Here is a 19884-nt window from a genome sequence, read left to right as displayed (position 1 = left end):
AAAGCTTTAAAGGGTGTTTAACAGGGTAAAAATTATTTTAAGCCTTTAGAAAAAAACCTGAAAATTCCATCTATATGCTAAAAAGGATAATGTAAAGCAGAGTCTGATAATAGAGTGGTAATCAGATTAGGGGGAAATTTGCCATTGACAGGAAATCGGAGATTGGAAGCCCGCGCCCCTGTTATCCAGGGGTTTGGCTTCATGGGTACAAGGGAGATGTACACATTTCTTGTAGTGACTCAGACGACAGAAAAAAATTGAATCTGGGAGACTGTTAGGGACAGAGCCAGAATTTTCTGTTGTGATTTTTTTTTAACTGGAGGGAAGCGACATATAACGCAGGAGAGACAGGGAAAGTTTCTGGTCCCCTCCAGCCTCCATCCTCTGCCACTGACCTGTCACCATCTATCCCAAGTGGGAATAAACAGACAACCATAGCGTGACCGTGACCCTCAGGGGACCACCTTACAAGTGCATGGGTTCCAGGCTTCCCTGTCATTGCCCAGAGCCCCTCTGTCGGCAGAGCTACCCCCCCACCCCACATCCCACGCGGCAGGCTCGGGTCTGCACTAGTCAGCTGGGGCTCTCCTCTCTGAGACTCTCCCTTCTGTTCTGTCCTGGCTCCTTTGGCCTTTCGTCATGGTCGCCGTGTGGCCTGAGTTCATAGATGATTGTGGCCTAGACTGTGAGGTCCTGGAGGGCAGGGGCCGCACCTCTTCCTCTCATCCTCCAGCCTCTGCACTGCATGTACCCGGCAGAGGTTCAGCAATACCCAAGAGAGCATTTCCAAGGTTAATATGTGCCAGTTGACTCAACAGCACCTGGAAGACAACTCAGATCTTGCCTCGTGAATGTGCTGAGGACGCACAAAACACGCTCCTGTGATTCTCGTGTGGAAACCTAAGAAAGGAGGAGATTGCCCACTTTGTGCTGAAGCCACACCACGGTGATCCAGTGCATGGATATTTCAGCATAGACCTGAGCTACTGGGATCATTTGTTGCCAGGAAATGATATTTCCATGAAACAGAATGGATTGGGATGCTTCAAACACTGCCCTGAATTCTAAACTTTCCAGGTTGTTACCCACTTTGGGTTCATTTCCTGTGGTTCCCCCTTCCACCACTCTCCTTCCATCACCATCTTTTGTTCTTCTATCATTCAACCATCTTCAGCCATGGCCTCCGTGTGGCTCTAGAATCATTGGTGGGGATCTAGGTAGCCAAGGTGGCTTCTTGACCCTCCCTGGGGCCATGGCGAGCTGTAATTTGTGAACATCTGCGCTACATCTCTTGCAGCACTTGCGTCTGGGAGAGCTGCATGCTGGGTTTTCCTTGGCTTGGCAGCAACAAGCAGCTGCACAGCATCACAGTGGCACACGGGGTTGTCTTATAGCTGGGAGGATAAGTATGTGGACTCCGTTTAAGTCGCTTGGTTCAAATCTACTGCTTCCATTCACTAGCATGACTCCTTGGGCAAGCTCGTTGCTTTAGATTGGGCAGCCAGGGCAGAGCATCATTGTCTGGGTGGCTTAAAGGACAATTATGTCCTCACAGTTCTGGAGGCTGTGAGTCCACGATCCAATGCCAGTTGATTCAGCACTTGTTGCGTCCCTCTTTCTGCCTCGTAGGATAGCTGTATCCTTGTGTGCTGAAGAGAAAGAGAGAGGGGTGCGGGGAGGGAGAGAAAGACTGACTTTCATGTCTCTTCTTATCAAGACACAAATCTCATTCGTAAGGGTCTTCACCTTATGACTCAACTACTTCCAATGGCCCCAATTCCGAATATCATCACACTACTGAGGGTCACAACCTCCAAACCTCCACATATGAATTCTGGGGACACACACATTCTGTCTATAGCATTACCTTCCTCTGCTTCAGTTTCTTTATCAGTAAGTGGGGTGATAGTGATCACACTTAGCATGCATAGAATGGTTTTAAGAGGAGGAAGGGGATTTAATATGTCTTTAAAGCTCTTGAAATAGTCCCTGGTCCATAGTAAGCACTGTATAACTCCCGGCCCCTGTTGAAGCTTTGAAGTTTGCTAAAGAATGAGAACTCTACAAAAGGGGTGGGGTGGTCTATGTAAGTTCTGGCTAGCAAAAGCCATGGAAACCTCACCCAGAAGACACTCAGTATTCTGCCCTGAGCAAGTCTGGTTTGCATTAAAGGAGGTGGTTGCTCAGGCCCAGAGGCCTCAGGCCCCATTTTTCCTGTCCTTTCTATTTGAGGGTAGGATGAGGCTCTTCCTTCAGATGTCTCTGAATCACAGCACCCTCATCTCAAAGATCTTGGTCGTTATCTCCAGCTAATTAATGCTAAGCTATGAGACATGGCAACGTGACCTCCCTTTTTTCAAATGGGAAAATCTGAAGCCCTAAATATACATATAAATAATATGGGCTTATTCTTACACTTGGGCCTTCATTTATTTAAATCCCTTTAGAGTTGGGCTTTCCTGTAGAATCCTCATGAATGATGGCACTCCTCTTTCTAGGACCTAGAACACATCCATCGATGTATTACACACTTTTTTGTACCATTTCATGGCTATTAGTTATATTACAGTAAAGATAGTGAAAACTTACTAGAGACTATATATTGCACATTTATTTTCATCCCTCATTTGTAACACTGGATGCTGAACTCCTAGAAACAGATACTCAGGAAGGTCATAGTTGAAAGAAAATTCTGTGTCCAGGATAAGGGGCAGGCCCTCATGCTGGCAGTTAGGGGGCTTTTCCTAGCAAGCTCTATCCACTAAACTTATGCAGCTTCCACAGCTCTGGCCCCTGGTAATTGGGGTGAGAAACAGAGTTCTGTGTCCTGCTGAACAGGATAGACACAGGGTCTGGCCTTGGATGAGTCCTGGGCCTGGTAGTTATTATGGGTCTGTGGCAAATTAAAGCTTGTGCTTTCCTCCCTAGAGTTCTGGGCTAAAGAATGCTTCATTGTTGAGCTCACCCTGACTCAATAGAAGTTAAGCTAAAACTTCAGGAAAGTTTCATTCTTACTTTCCAAAATTATGGTATCAAGCTGAGGAGCACTTGATGACTTTGAATAGGACCTCACAATGAGCAGTGAGGATTGTGTTTTATTCCTAACTTCTGATTAGTCCAGCAGCATGCACCACTACCTACCTACTCACGCCCACCAATGACTCATAAATGTCTTGTTCTGGTGGAATGTATGCTACCTACTTGATCATGGTGACTCTCGATAGGCTCCAATTTGCCTTTACTTCATCCAAAAGCCTCTGCTGGTTTTGCAACATAGACTTCAGATTCACTGCTAAATTTCCTTTCCCATGTGGCTGCAGTGAGCTGAAGCCCATTGGACATACCCGATCGACTTCCCCTTTCCAGAACTCGTTTTGACTCTTGCTTCAACTTTTCTGCATGAATGTCACAATGTTAGAGATGATCTCTCTATTTAACAACCTCTGCTCTTCACATTGCCTGCCCTTGTAATGCAAGGGTTAGGGATGGACTTCCAGTGGTTGCAGACCATTGTGTCATTGGTCAAGTCATTTATTCCCAAACTTCACTTGCCTCATCTTTAAAACAGTAATAATTCCCATAATCCCAGTGCCTTAAGAGGCTGAGGCAGGAGGATCACAAGTTCAAAGTCAGCCTCAGCAACTTAGTAAGGCCCTAAGCAACTTGGCGAGACCCTGTCTCAAAATAAAACACAAAAAGGGCTGGGGATGTGGCTCAGTTAAGTGCCCCTGGGTTCAATCTCTGGTACCAAAACAAAACAAAACAAAACAAAACAAAACAAAAAACCCTAAAAAACAAACACATAAAAATCAATAATAATAGTTCCTCCATAGAGGCACAGTGAGGATCAAAAGAATGAAAACATCTCCAATCTTTAGCACAATGCCTGGGATGTGCTAAGTATTCATAACTGTCAGTCATGATTATCCACCTCTCCTCTGTTCATAGGCAGCTCTTTGGTCTGCATCTAGGAATTCATCTTCTCCCTCCCAAGGCAGCAGCCCAATAGCATCTCACTGAAGAAACAGTATGGGAACAAATGGACTAGGAACCCAGGACTCCTGGACTAATCTTCTGCAATGTGAGTGTCATAAATGTCATTTGTCCACACTTGAGTCTAAGAGAGGAATTGTAATTGCCTCCTTATGCTGTGTCCACTTTTTTAAGATGCTCTGAACTTGATTGTTTATACTGCTAGTAAATTCCTGACTTTGCTTGGCATTCGCTTTCCTTTGTCACCAATCTATGGCTTCTGCAATAGCAAGCAATTCTAGACTTCACTCTCCCAGATGTTAGACCTCTAGGAGGCTGCCAGGTCTTCTTTGACCACCTGCACCCTGCCCCAACCTCTTTCAGGAATTTCAGCCTAAATGCTGCAACAGGGAGCCTGCTATTTGTCCCTCAACTCCTCCAGGAAGCCCACCAGGATTTATTAGAGAAGGCAGGTTCAAGAACTCAGCGACTGAATCTTCAGATATTTAATGACTGAATGGTAACCATATTAGAACTTGCCAATCCACTGACAATTCAGGAGTGAGAATAGAGATGTCAATGTCTATGGAATGGGGAAGAGATTACCTGTTATAGTGCCTGGTCTCCCTGGAGCCAAACAGGAAAACCCCTGTATCAGGCCCTACCCCGCTGGCTCCAGATTTGGGACCATCTCTCCTTGTGTAGTTACAGACCACTTCTCCATGCTCTTCATTCTGGGATTTTCTTTTTTTTCCAGTCACTTGATCTATACCTCAGGTTCAGTCTCAAATCTCAAGTCTCTTATCCTAGGGAGCTACTCAGACTTACTTTTCTGCCTCATCTTCTTGCATTGATAACTGCTTTATTGAGGATAATCCTCACACCATAATGTGTATCTTTTTAAAAGAGTCAAATCCATGCTATTCAGCAGACGCACAGAGTCGTACATTTATCACTACTCTAATTCCTGGTCATTTTCATCACCCCAAAGAAACCTCATATCAACTGTCAATCACTCCCCATCCCCGCACCTACAGCTCTGGTGACCTCGAGTCTCTTTTCTGTCCCCATGGATTTGCATCTTCTGGACATTTCATATAAATGAATTTATATAGTATGTGACCTTTATGTCTGACTTTTTTTCACTTATAGTACTTTCAAAGTTCACCCATATTTTAGAATCTATTAGAACTCCATTTGCTTGTTATGGCTGAATAATACTCCATTATGCAGATATACCACATTTTATTTGTTTATATATCAGTTGATGGACATATGGGTTGTTTCCACCTTTTGAAAATTATAAATAATCCTGCTGTAGACACAGGTACAAGCTTTTATGTACACTTTGGAACTTCTTAAGGGTAGACATTTAACTTTTTTTTTTATAGAAAATTTCAAGTATATACAAAAAAATTGAGGAAACAGTATGCCCATTCTGTTCACATCACCAAGAGAACAATTATTAATTTATACCCAACTTTATTTGATCTACGCACATATCCTTTACCCACTGCTTCCAGATTATCTTGTGAGGAATTCCTGGAAGCATACTGTTTTATAGATAAATACTCCAGGAATTATTTCTAAGTTTTTAAAAAGCAGCTTTATTATGTTAAAACTATTTTAAAATAGTCTTGTTTTAAATTTATCACTTTACTGTGGACTTGATTTTGGAACTGATCCTCTTGCTCAAGTCTCTGCCAAAGTCCTGGATGAGTCACAGTGATCTACTAAAAAAGCCGATGTATAATTTATATACAATACGATGCATTAATCTTAAATGTAGAGTTTGGTGGAGTTTTGCACATATGTATATCAATATACCACTGACCGGATCAAGACATAAAATATTTTCATGACTTCAGTAAGTTTCCTTATACATGCTCACTCCCAGCTAACAATTCCAAGTCAACAATTTCTTCTGAATTTCATCAACTTAAACAACTTTTTCCTGTTTTTGATTCCATATAAATGGCATCATAGAGTTTGACTTCTTTGGGTTTGTCTTCATTACGCCACAAAATATTTCTGAGATTGATAGATGTTGCTTCATGTACCAGTAATCTATCATCCCCCTCTTTTGTCTAAGTAGTACTTGATGCATGAACAGATCATGATTTGTTTATTCATTCCCTGGATGTGCACGTTTGGGTTCATTTCAGTTTGGGAATATGTGATTATAGCCATGTGATTAAATTATCATGAGCATTCTGTGTAAGCCATGTTAGTGGTACTTGCTCATTTATCTTTGAAGTGTACACATTGCTAAGCTGTTTGACTTCGTTAGGAATGACCAGTTTTTTAATGTGGTTTTAGCATTACACATACCTATTGTTGACATACAAGAGTTTCAGTTCCTCCATATCCTCATATAAGAGTTCCAGTCCTGGATACTGTATTTTTACTTTTATCCATTCTGATGGGTTTTTAGTGGTATCTCATTTTAAATTTCTGATGAATTGCTTTATTTTAGGACCTAGAATATTCCTTTATTGTGGTACATATTTCAGGTGCACCTTAAAAGAATGTATGTTCTGCTGATGTTGAGTGAAGTGTTCTGTGAACATTAGGACAAGTTAGTTCATGAAGTTGATCAGGTGTTCTCTGTGTTTCTGTCTACTTGTTCTAGCAATTAATAAGAAAGTACCTGAAATCCTGACTGTAATTGTAGATTTGCCTGTTTCTCCTTGAAGTTTTTTCAGTATTTGCCACATGTATTTTGAAAAATGGTTATTAAATGCATACAAGTTTGGGATTGTAATCTTTTAATTAATTGGCCTCTTTCTTTATCAATTCAGCAATCTTTTCTTTACTGTGAATTCTACATTTTTATTATGTTAAGATAGCTACTCCAACTTTCTTTTGATCAGTTTTATTGTTTTTTAATCCAAAATGAGAATTTCTTCCCTTTAAGTGGTATGTTTAAAATTCATTTATATTTAATATGGTTAATATTTAATATGATTTTGATATAGATGTATTTAAATATGTCATATATTTGCTTCTTTTTGACTGTATATTTTACTTCCCAATATTCTGCCTTCTTTTGGATTTACTGTCTTAATAATTCTATTTTTTTCTCCTTTATTGGTATAGCAAATATAATTTTTTTGTGTTTGTGTTTGTTTTAAGGTTTATATTTTACATATTTAAATTCTTAGTTTATTTTTGAGCACTATTACACCACTCTATGTAAAGCAAAAGAAACTTACTACAATTATTTCTGTTTCTCCTCTTCTGTTTATCTTCTTGTCAGGCTTTACGTAACAGTACTATTTTATTTTATATACTTAGTTTTCAGGAGATTGAACACAAGAAGAAGTCCTGTTTATGCATAAACTTGTAATTTATGGTGTTCTACATTCCTTTGTATAGACTCATATTTCCATCTGGTATTATTTGCCTTCTGCTTGAGGTCCTTCCTCTAATATTTTCTGCAGTGTAGGACAGCTGGTGATACATGCTTTTGGCATTCCATCTCTACAAACTTGGGCTCGAGGGTTTGGCAATTCCAGGGCCCTAACGAGGAAGGCTTCCACCAGGGAATGAGTAACGTTTCCCTGAAATTAGATGCTGGAACCACCCCCTGATCATTTTGGGCTCCACATGCCATGAAGTTAACAGACAGGGAAGGGGGTCCGTGTTCTTTCCAGAATCCCCAGTATGGATTCCTATTGGGAACTGTGTGGCTGCTACATGTGGGGAAAGAAACCCTATGTCCAGAACCTGGCATGTTTATTGAGTGCCTTTTAATGCTAAATTTCATTAGTTCTGTCAATGTGCAACCCTGGGTAGCCAGGACCGTAGCGGTTTAGGTCACTCTACTCCTGAAGAGCTCTAGCCAGTTGACTTGCTGGAAGAGAGTGAGGAGAAAGTGAGGTGTGCCTGGAGTAAAGCTAGAAATGTCAGCTTGGGCCTCATGGCCTGTTACTGAAACAGGGACCACGGCACCTATATTTATGTTACTTACTTTTTCAGGTTCTCTTGACACTCTCTAGGGGTTCATGTTGATGATTTTATATATCTTATGTTGTCAGAACTGTTGGTGTATCTACCCTCTGGGAGATAAGTTTTCATCTGAAAAAGGCCAAGAGTGAAGCCTGAATGGCAGAAGGGGTAGAGTCTGTAGCTGTCACAGTTTACCCTTCTAGATCCACTGCCCCTCCCCAACATCACCCTCCTCCCCTCTGCCATCGTGAAGCTAATCTGTATGAACTGTGATGATGGCTCCCTGGCCCTGTCTTTTGGTTGGGCTTGGCCAAGGAGAGGTATTGGCAGGAGATGAGGGTAGCGGGGGGGGGGGGGGGGGGGGGAATGGGGTTGGATTATATGTTACCTCCCCCTGTTCTCTGGTGGCTTGTTAGGGATTGGCCACATCCCACCCGCTTCTTGTCGGGTGACTCTTGATGCAACTACTCTGAGTTCCAGTAACTTTTTCTCCTTTGACACTTCAGGTCAAGGGGTGGCAACAGCTCCCAGCCCTTGCTAGTCTCAGGGCACCATGTCAGACTTACTGGTTTCCTTAATGCCTCTATGTACACCATTAAACTCTTCTCAGAGTCCCAGTGTGAAAAAGCCACCTTGTTCTTGCTAGGACTGTGACTGATATGGTTAGCTTCTGGGTTGATTGCCTTAAGCTCATGTTTCCACACCTCGTCTAAACAGTTGTGGTAAGGAAGTACAAGATTAGGTACCATAAACACAACCCAAGGGCTGGTCATGTACTGCCAGTAAAAACACTGTTATGAATAGAGGGTGTTGGCTCAACGAACCTCGCAAATTTGGCACAACACTCACGTGACAAGTTTAGGCATTCTTTTCCCTTTATATTCCAGTTGCACTGACGTGTCTCCTGGTGCTCAAGATGTTGTTGGTGGAGTTTCCAGGGTTACATTGGGACGTCCTGGATGCCACTCCTTGGGAAGTGAGATAATGGGGGGTGATCTGAGATTATTGTTCTATGAATTAGTTAAGTTTCCAAGGACTCATGGAGAGATCTGGAAGTGGGGGAGGAGAGGATAAAAAAAATCCTGAGCCGACATCTAAATGCACTTTGCTTTTCTTCTCAAAGATGGAAGGTGACCCTGTACACCAGGTCTGAGCCCCAGGGAGGAAGGGGCTGGAGGGTCAGCTGACTAGAGCAGATCTCACGGGACATTCCATGTGCAGTGCTGCTGTGGTGCTCAGAAGCCAGGGCAGCACACAGTGGCCAGTGTCCGTTCTGTGTGAATAGCCCTGCAGGGCTCTAGAACATTGAGTATTTTGAGTATCATAGTTAAAAGCTTTGGGAGAATCAGACATAAGTGTCCTGATTGTGACGTCTGCATCCCCACACAAAGAGCTCTTTGTGCAGTGGCAGGCATGGCGCGCAGCCCCCAGGAGACAGTGCAGACCATGGGGTGGGACAGCTTAAGAGGAGCTCTCCACGAACACGTGTGCAGTGCCAAGAGCCTCTGGGAGAGCGCAGGAGGAGGAGAGCTGGATATGCAAACAGAGACCCACTGAAAAAACTGCATTCTCTTTACTATGACATCATTCACAACCACAGCTCAGGGGTACAGGAACACTGGTTTAAATTTGATCCTTTGTCCTAATTTTTTTTTTGGTTAGAATATATATTATTATTTTGAGACTCTTTTCCTATCTCTTCCTCCATCGGGATGACATGGAAATCTCAGCCAGTATATTTTCCCCAGATTTGACACTCCTTTATCAATGGCCAAGTTTAGATTATGATGTCTTAGTGGACAAAGGCTGTAACTTTTCAATTCTTACTATGTTGTTCTCAACATTATACAGTGGATCAATAATTTAGATGGCTTAAACTCTTCCTTTTGTTCTTAGGTTTGATATCCCTCCTCTTTTAGACCTTTACTTCTCTGTAGAGCAAAGAATAAAGTAGAAATCATTTCTATAAACATTATTATAAATATAAAAGCTTTGTGTAATCTGATTCCAGATGTACCTGGGTACTAGATGAATATGACTTTATCAATATTTCAAAGAGAAGTATCTTCTTTGTGAGTTTAATCCCTACGATTTCCAAATGCTTTTTAATAAATTCCTTTTGCCCCCAAATCTATGCTGATTTTCTCATAAGAGTCCATCTGGAAAAGGTGAGAAGAGCTGTCACTTTGACTCCTCTCACAGTGATGGGTTGCTGTCCACTTCCAGCCTCATTTTTGGTATCTTCTAGCTTGCTTTCAAAAACTCCATTCTGTTTATGACTGGGGTGTAGACAGAAGAACTACACTGGAGCCGTGAGAGATGGAGGGAGAGAGAGAGAGAGAGAGAGAGAGAGAGAGAGAGAGAGAGACAGAGAGAGAGAGAGAGACAGAGAGAGAGGAGAGAGAGAGAGAGGTGTGTCTCCCTGGTCACTCTTAACCATTCTACCTGTCGCCAGATCTGCTAAACCTTTACAGTTTCCTTTGCCGCCATCCAGAAAAGCAGCCCTCTGGCAATGAGACCTCTGAGCCCAGTTAAGCTTTCCAAGACTCAAGTATGACCTGACAAAAATAAAAATAGCACCTCTCCCTCCTGGGGCTGCTATGAGTTAATTAGTTAATACGTATAAAGAGCTTAGGACACTGCCTGACCCAATGTAAAGGTTCAGTAAGTGTTTGCATGGATTGTGGTTGCTGTTGTTGTTATTGCTATTATTATTATTTAACTGAGCATCCTGAAGTAGCTGAGACAATATCAGGAAATGAGTTGAACGTGGCATTGGGGATATTACTTCACCATACCACAGATGTTTGATCAGCCATTAGAATTATATGTCAAACCCTATTTTTGAGGGACAAATGTAGTCTGTGCCCCTCAAACTCATGAAGTTCTTGCCTGCATGATATCTCACGTGCCCGTGAGGCACACAGATTTTATAAATAAGTCTGTACAGAGAAGAGTCCTTTTGGGAGGTTCAAATAGCCCTCTCTACTCATAATTACTAGTACATTCCAACTACTAATTATTTCACTAACCACAACTGCTCATAAAAAATACTTAAGATTCTTTGCATTTCTAAAGTTTCCCTCAGGGATCCTTCTCCAATCAGCATTGTTCCTTTTATTCATTTATTTTTTTGGTTGACTTAGAAGAAATACTTGGACTAAATGATCTCTTTCTAAGGAAGTTTTTGAAGCAAAATACAGTGGTGAAAAAATTTGCATTGAAACATCACCGTCCCCCACAAGTATGCACAATAATTGTTTGTCAATTAAAAATGATAAATAAATACAAACAAAACAAAAACGAAAATCCCAGCGACCATTAAACAGAATACTAACTCACAGGGCTCAGACATTAACGAGACACATTATTCTACATAACCAGAAATGCCTGGCGAGGGCAGAGCCAGGTGTGGGAGATCACGTCACTAAGGCCCCGTTCTTTCCGCCCTCCTGCAGGGCCAGCCTCATGGTTGAAGGGTGGCTGCTTACATCCAGACACTACTACTAAACGGAGCAGCAGAAGAGGGACCATTTCTTACTACGTAAGAAAATACCCTTTTCCAGAAGCATCCCCCCAACTGCTCCTGCCCCTCCCCCATGGGCAGATTTCTTCTGGGATTTCACTTAGAGCAGAGTCCTGGGGCCACCATGGTGGTCTGAGGCTAATAAAGATTTACTCCTGGGCCACACGAGGGGGGATGAACACCCCAGAAGTGGGGGCTGCCAATAGGGAGAAGGTGGACAAGAACCAGCCAGGTACATGACTGCACCTGGGTGTATGCCTGCTCCCGTCCACGTCTGCAGGACTCGTCCTTTCACGGGAAGGGAATCCTCATGTGTACTGGAGGAATGGGCTCAAGAGCCCAGAATCAGGAGTGGGGACTCTGAGCTGACACATCAGAGGACTCTTCTGGAACACGAGTAACCCCTATTCCTCAGTTTACCTGAAGGCCAGTCTAGTTTGGGGTCCTCCTGAAGAAGGCTCCTGGCTCCCACACAGAGTTTTCTGTGCCAGTTTCATTTTGCTTCCCCTCCTTGTCTTCTCTCTCGGTGTCTGAATTTCCTAAGCCACTGCTCTCTCCTTTGCTCTAGCTCTATGTTCTAAGGGGATTTCATGGCGCCCTCATATATCTTTATTGTAGTGGGCTGGACGGACCTGAGGTTTCGGTTCACTGAAGAACCTGAGCTCTGATCTGGTTGCTGTGGTTTGACTGGGTCATGTGATCTTCTTCATGGGTACAGGGTGACTGCACCCTGGGTATAAAGATGACTTGGTTAGGGGCAGGCTACAGCAGGCAGCTCTTGTTGCTGTGGCTTAGGGGACAGAGTCACTCAGAATTCCTTCAACACTTTTCCATTTTAAGACTAACGTTAGGACTTCCCACATTGCCTTGCATTATTTGTGAACATGAAAAAATTCCTAGCCACGTCAATGAAAACAGAAGCATCTATAATTTCTTTTAAAAAATCATGCAAGATGGGTTAAAATATTAGACATGACAACTAGTGTCAGAATGAGGTTTGGGTGATATCTTAATGGTACTCTAAGAAAGTCCCTTGGAGGGGAAGGACTTTTATTAATAATATATGCGCTGCTGTATCAGACAAATAGCAAGAGTCAGCCGTCCACAATTCTTTCTGGGACAGGGAAATATAAACAAACCAACCAATGAAAACTGCAACCTGGCAGACTGTTACATGCCATGACCATATGATCCCAGGTGAGAACTCTTATCTACTAATTTAATAACTATTTGAAGTTTAATCCTATTGTATAAAGGCGGTTTTTATGCTAGTCTACACCCAAATGACCTGTGCCAGGCATGGACCTCCTCAAAAGAGGATTTTTACATAAGATAAAGCACTAATTAATGTCCTACTGGGGACCTGGATGATTTGGGTGTGATTTGTTTTTTTTTTTCCATTTAAATGTGATAGGGTCATAAAAGAAGAAAATAAGACATCTGAAAGATTACAGCTGCACAAACGTTATTTGAATTTAAACCTATACAGAGATGAATGGCTGGATTATCTCCTGCTTCGCTTATAGAGGATGGAGTTGCAATCCAAGGAATTGGGAGTGCTTTCCTTCTTATTCTCAAGATGCTTAATGAATGTAAAATATTACCACAGTCTTCATGTAGTTAGCCACCTTCTGCTTGCTGCAAATCTAAGTGTTACAAAGAGGTATATCTCCCTGTTAGAATAGCATGAAATAATTGCAAATCAAAGTGACACGAATAACTAAGAAATAAATGTAAAATGAAAGGGTTCATGTTTGAGAAAATAATGGTATATATTGAATCTGATGGGAACCTACTTGAAAACCTATATTTTTGTGTCATGTTTTCTTTTCAAGGAAAAGCTTTTCGAGGTCCATCTTTAAAGGCTGTTTAAACGTCACACATCTGGATTGGAGGCTTACTTGTGCTGAAACGTGACTGTAATATTTTATTTGTTGCTGAAGGAAGCCTCTAGGCATGTTAATTTCTTTCCATCACTGATATTTACTTTGATGGGGGGGGGGCGCTGTGGAAGAGGCTCAGTAATGATCCAAGAGACCGGCAAGTGAAAGAGCAGTATAGCAGTTGCTCAGGTTATGTGGAGGTCAGGTGTCTATAAATGGAGTTAACGGAGGAAATTATTTAGCACCAGATTAGGGAAACTTCAGACTTGGAGTCAGATCCATTCTTCAAGTTAAATTGAAGGCTGTGCACAAAACATAGCCAGCGATTATATTTTCGTTTATGTCTGTAGTTACCCAAACACAATAGACCTTTAACAACTCCTTTAAAAGCCCCAAGACAGGGAATAGTGCCTGAGCCTAGCCAATCCCCTTTGCAGCTTTTTATATTTGAAAGGCAATATTGCCTCTTGCATCATTTCCTAAACTGCCAAGGGCCAAGGGGGAGGGGGAGGTCATATGAGTTCGTGGAAAGTGTGACTTTGGAGTCATGGATCTGGGTTCAAAGCTTTGGGGCCAGTTACTAGCTGTTTGCTGTCTCTGAGCTTCGGCTAAAGTGTCTCTGTTGGCAAAACAGCAATGAAGACCTTAACCTAAGGTTGTTGGGATGATTTAGCGGGATCATTTATGGAAAGTGTTTTTTCACAATAAATAGCCGTTGATGTTATTATAGTGACACAAAAATATTGGCATCATAAATTTTGTATCTAAGTCATCCCTTTCAAATTGTTCTCCAGCAAATTCTGGGAGTAGGTGCCTCAGGCCCCACTCCCCGATACCTGCATCTGCCTCTTGTCACCTAGTGCTGTGGCTCCTGTGATGCCCGGGAGAGTGTTTACCCTCTGGGCCCAGCTCTCCCCCACTGCTATGGAGACTGCTGTTACCAAAACCACCGTGGCCTCCATGGAGGAACCATTGCTGCTCCTGTCACCAACTTGGGATAAGTCTTTTTTCTTAATTCCTCCACCCAGAGCAGACACCAGCTTGTGCCTTAGTGAGAGCTTGCTGGAAATTCAGCCATGATACACGGGAAGTGTAACTCAGAGAGAAATACATGCTTGCCACACACATGCTGAGCCATCTGCCAGGTGCTCACCGGGCTCCAAAGTGCCCCAGATTTCAGAGCTTGGTCCCAAAGGACTCCTGGCCTCTGAGAAAGGAGAATTTTCCTTATTCCAGTTGAAGGCCCGCCTATGAATCTTCCTTTCCTGCACCATCATCAAATCTTCCCAGTGTGATTCCTATAGGCACAAACCACCTCTGTCCAGAGGAACGTGCTAGTATAATAGTGGATCCAACAATAAAGGGAAGGGAGGAGAGCTGTCCAGGCCTTCCTGTGACACTCCCCACACCTCAAGTCTGGGAAGTCACAGAGACGTGTCGAGCCACAGTGCTGCCAAGCAGTTGAGGCTGGGCGATTTGAATTCAGGTCTGTGCCCTGAGGTTCAATGCAAGGATCCATCAGTGGGTAGCAATGAAGTTGTAAATGTTGCATGTTCCTTGCACAACTGGCTCAGGACCTGGGCCCAAAGCAGTCTATTAGAGGAAGACAGGGACAGCTGAAGAGGTAGAAAGGGAGAACGACCAGTGGAGGAGAGGAGTGGTTGTGTGTCCTTTGATGTCTCTGTCCTCTCTCATATGTATGTGTATATATACATGGATGGAATGATTATGAATATCTTCATGCTGAAAATCATAGTCAATGGAATCTATGTATTAAGTTAGTATTGAATATACACAATTGAATGCACATATTCAACTGAATATAGGTATGTACATTATAATACATGCATGTGTCTATGTATGCATATAAATTTATGTGTATGTATATACTTATAAACACATATATATTTTCAACCGATCTCTTTAAATTAGGATTTTTATTCCACCTATCAAAATCTTTTTTGTTTATTTTCAACACTTATTTTCTTTCTTCTTTCAACTTCTCTCCCAAGTCTCTTACAGAGCCACAAAAATGAGAGCAAATAATTTTTTTATTGTTTGCTTTCTTCTCATTTGTTTTCCTGCTAACAATCTCTAATATGCAAAGTGGCTGAGGTTTATATTAGATATTTATCTGTTTTTTTTTTTTCTTATGTTGCTTACAAATTGTTCATGCCATGGTCAGTGACCTCCTACAGAAATTCGTCCCCACTTGCTATAAGGTAAACACTGGAATGTGACTGCAAAACAATGACTGTGTAACTCTGGGCAGTGACCCGTGCCACCCTGGCAGGGCAGCATTCAAGAGGGCCCTTTGTTCTGGAGCAAAGCTTCAGGATAGGGGAGAGGCAAAGTGGAAATGCAGGCTGACGCTGACTGGCATCTGCGGGATTGGTTCCTACAGGTTTAATATCGCTCAAGCTAATAGCGTACATGTTGTTGTGAAGTCAAGCGCCACTAGAACCGACTATTAAGACTGGCAACAGGGAACCAAAGGCAAAGTACTTGGAACAAATGTATGGCTTTTCTCCAAGACAGGCTGGGAAAACATGCCCCATCAAGAGACTAGTTCTGGTGTGCGCCTAAAACAATGTGACAGCGCTGGAGAGCAGAATGCGGAGTGTCTTGCATCAGTGCTAGAAAAATCCTGGTCATGTCTCTGCTGTGTGTCTGCGACAGGAGCTGTCCTTGGCAAGGTCATGGGGAAGATTGCAGACACCAGGTCAGTCGACTGAGAGATGCAAGGGGCAGATAATACTTGCAGCCCTTCATGGAGACTGAATCTCTAATCTCCCAATCTCAGATCCTTTCCCAGAGGACCAGTCCTATCTGGACTCTTTATTCCAGGTTTCTAAGTGTGTTTAAGGATGAGAACTAACTTACAGGGAACTTCTTCTCCAAAGGTTGAGAGTCCAGGTCGCCCATCTCTACATAGTCTTTCTTCCTACTAGGTGCATGCGTGGGGGGCGTTAACTCCTAATAATCTGTAGTGAATGTAAGTATCTCATGCTGCTAGCCTTTTCCATCAGACTCTTAGAAACTGAATGCTGAAAATATTTCTTCATCTTTCCTGGGAAAGAAAAGGGCATTCTTAATTTTTATATTTAAATTATAGCTAATATTAATTAAGTGCTAATATATATTAAGGAATGTATTATATGTATATGTGCATACACACACATACAAACAAACACACACACACACATATATATATATACATATGGCAATATGTTAGGGACTTTGCATGTTTTAATTGATTTGTCTTCTTAAAATCCTATTAGTCCAAATAATTATTTTTGAAACAAAACCATATTTTGAAGTACATTGAAATACATACTGAAAAGCTACACTGGGTATCTCAGAATGTCAACTAGAATGACCAATACCAAAACCTACTCTAGTAAAATTGATGGACCTTAAAAGAGAAAAAGAAAAATCTACAAAACAACATGTAATTTATGCCAGAAGAACCAGACCATCATCAGACTTTCTATCAAAATGAAAATATAATACATATTCAAAGAAAACATCAGGCAAAGATTTTTACACCCAGCAAAACTAACTTTGAAGCATAACTAGAACTAACTAATACACATGCAATTTATTATTGTCTTAATGAGCTTTTTCTAAGGAAGCTACTGGAGAATGTTCTTCAGACAGTCAATGTGACCAGGAATACACTTTCTTAAGTGTAATTGGCATATTGTCACTTTAAAACTACATGTAGTTCAAAAGGAGGAGAGGATAGTGCGTAGCAGATACGTGCTCCGATGATTTAGGCCCTAGATGATGATTAAAAGTGGGGGGAGGATGAGATCGAGACTGTAAGTGTTTTCATTAAGCATGCTGGTGGGGGCAGTATTAGCTTGTTTTCTAAGACTGTTGCATGTACTTTGTAAATAATTATGGTTTTTTAAATTTTACCCCCCCAGTGTTCTTCAGAACTAAGATCCTTGGTGTGTAAGAAAGAAGATACAGATGTAATATAGAAAAGTTTAAGTAAAAGCCCTCTAACTTTGCATTTAAATTGTCTGTATGAACTTCTGAGGCATTTTAACTTGCATAAATGTTTTCTGGATCTATCCACTAAAAATGCTTTATAAATAATGATCAACAGAGTAGCAACACACACCCCAGCATCCAGTGATTGTGCGGAAGCATCAGACCCCCTGAGGGATACCAAGGATTCTTGGAGAACTGGCTGACTCCAGGTCTGCAGTAGGAAACAGACAAAATGCACCTGGAATAGCCTGTCACATCAGATATCAAGGAGGTTCTCAAAGAGTCATAGCAGGAGGGTTCAGAAGAGGCCCCCACTATTGAAATATGGAACAATTTAAGCTTAAATAAAAGTAATTACAAAGGGGAATCAAGCATTTTTACTGACTTGTCCCTAAGTACTATATCACTGAGTAACCAGAGGATATTTTTTTTCCCCAAAATACCCCGTGAATAAATAAAGAAGTCATAGCAGACAACACTGACATTTTGCACTCACTAAAGAATTAATGGATTGAAGGTTTGACATAATGGCTGTGAAGATTCCAGAAAAATTGACAGCAAAATATTATCTGCCTCCTATTGGAAGACCACCCTGTTGCTCATTAGAAGAAACCAATGGTCTTGCAAAAGAGGCCAACCCTGAAGTGGAATCCAGGAAATTTAGAGTATGGGAAGCACGTACAGCTCAAATGACCCAGGTCCTTTAAGAAATACGTTATAAGGATGGTGGGGGGTGGGGTGGGCATGTAGATTAGAAGAGATCTAATACACATGTCAATTTCTATGGGAAATTGTTCTGTGGGAAAGACCAGACTTCTGGTTTCAGTTGATGGGGTATGCGCTCTCTCTCTCCCACTGCCTATAGCCAAAAACCCTGGAAAGAATATACAAAGCGACCATCCGAGACTGTGCAAATAAACACACTAGGTGCACTGAGGGGGGATTTAAGATCCTAAAAACGGTGACTATGGAGGCAGCGTTGCTTCTTTTTTTGGTTTTGATTTGTTTTTCTTCTTCTTTTCTTTCATAGCTCCCTGATTAGTCTCGGGGGAGCAGATCCTGGAACTGTGCTAAATGGGCAGAGAAAGTTCCAGGGGACACTGTTTTCTTTCTAAAGCAGTGGTGGAGGACAGGTGGGGCGTTACAGGATGAATAGGGGAAGTTTCTGTGTCTTTCTTCTCTTTCTCTTCTAGTTCTTCCATGAGGCAGTACAGGGAAGGTGCACCACGGGAGCCGTGTTGGCAGCGGCAGGGGTGCAGAAGTACTTAAGACCCCAAGTGTTCTAGAACAACTAGGTCCTGGTGTAAAAGTACCCCCAAGGTCCCCTGAGACTGAAGAAAAGAAGCAGATGGATTCAAGACTGCAGGGAGCAGTTTATTGGGGGACTCACTGATAGAAACACAGACTGGGAGGCAGCCACCAAGTGGATTCCTGCGATTTGGATCAGGAAGGGAGGTGTATGTATAGACTGGTTAGGACAAAGTGACTTCATCCAAGTTGTAATCTAACTGGTTTATCTTAAGCAAATATCAAAGAGTCAGGCACATTTTTGGCACCAGGATCTCATTGTAAAGATCCACATACCACTGTGATGGTTTTGTTTGTTTACAGTATACTGGGAACAATGCACCGAAAACAGTAAGGGTCACTTAGGGCAGCCAAGGTGGTTATGATTCAAGATGGCTGCGGTCACATCAAGCTGAATCCATGCTCTGAGAGAGAAAAGTCCTTCTGCCTGAGGAAAGGAATAGAAAAAAGGAATCCTTGTAATCTGGTACAGAGAATGTTGTTGCTGTTTGCTACGGTTTAGATATGAGGTATCCCCAAAAGCTCGTGTGTGAGACAATGCAAGAAATTTTAGAGGTGGCTGCTTTTGAAGTAAGGGAGGAAGTTGTTTGAGGAAGAAACATGGAGGAGATTTTAAGATGGCTGACAAAGTCCTGTTTCCTAACCTAATAATCATTCATTAGGCTACACACTTGTGTGGGTTTCTGTATGTATAACTTATTTAGCAATAAAAGTTACATAGATAGTCAATAAAATTTCAACCAAAAATCCAATATAGTTTTATGTAGGACTTTTTCAAGTAAAGACGACAAACAGTAACAATGACCACAAGAGCTAGGGAGATTGCCATCCCAGATATCCAAAATGATCACTCTTAAGATAATTTGTACAATGTGGTTTTAATTTAGGAAGAGAGGTGTTGAACAGCGGAATAGAACAGAGTTCTGAAGCCCAGGCAGCCTATCTGGCAACTTGAATGGTACAGAGTAGACATTCAAGAATTGGAGGAAAGATGGATTATTTAATTAGTTGTGCTGGAAAACTGATTATCTAGATTTTAAAAATTACATCTCTGTCTCATATGATATGCAAATATAATTTCCAGTTAGATTAAAAATTAAATGTGAAAGGCAAAAATTATAAATACTTAGAAGAGAATATCATTATTACTTCCACTCAGGGAAGCATTTCTTAAGCCTCAAAGAGCACAAAGCCTAACAGGAAAAATATGTGCTTTGAAATAAAGAACATATATTTACCACA

Source organism: Ictidomys tridecemlineatus, chromosome 8, assembly GCF_052094955.1.
Source record: "Ictidomys tridecemlineatus isolate mIctTri1 chromosome 8, mIctTri1.hap1, whole genome shotgun sequence".
Lineage (NCBI taxonomy): Eukaryota > Metazoa > Chordata > Mammalia > Rodentia > Sciuridae > Ictidomys > Ictidomys tridecemlineatus.
This window is presented reverse-complemented; position numbering follows the sequence as displayed.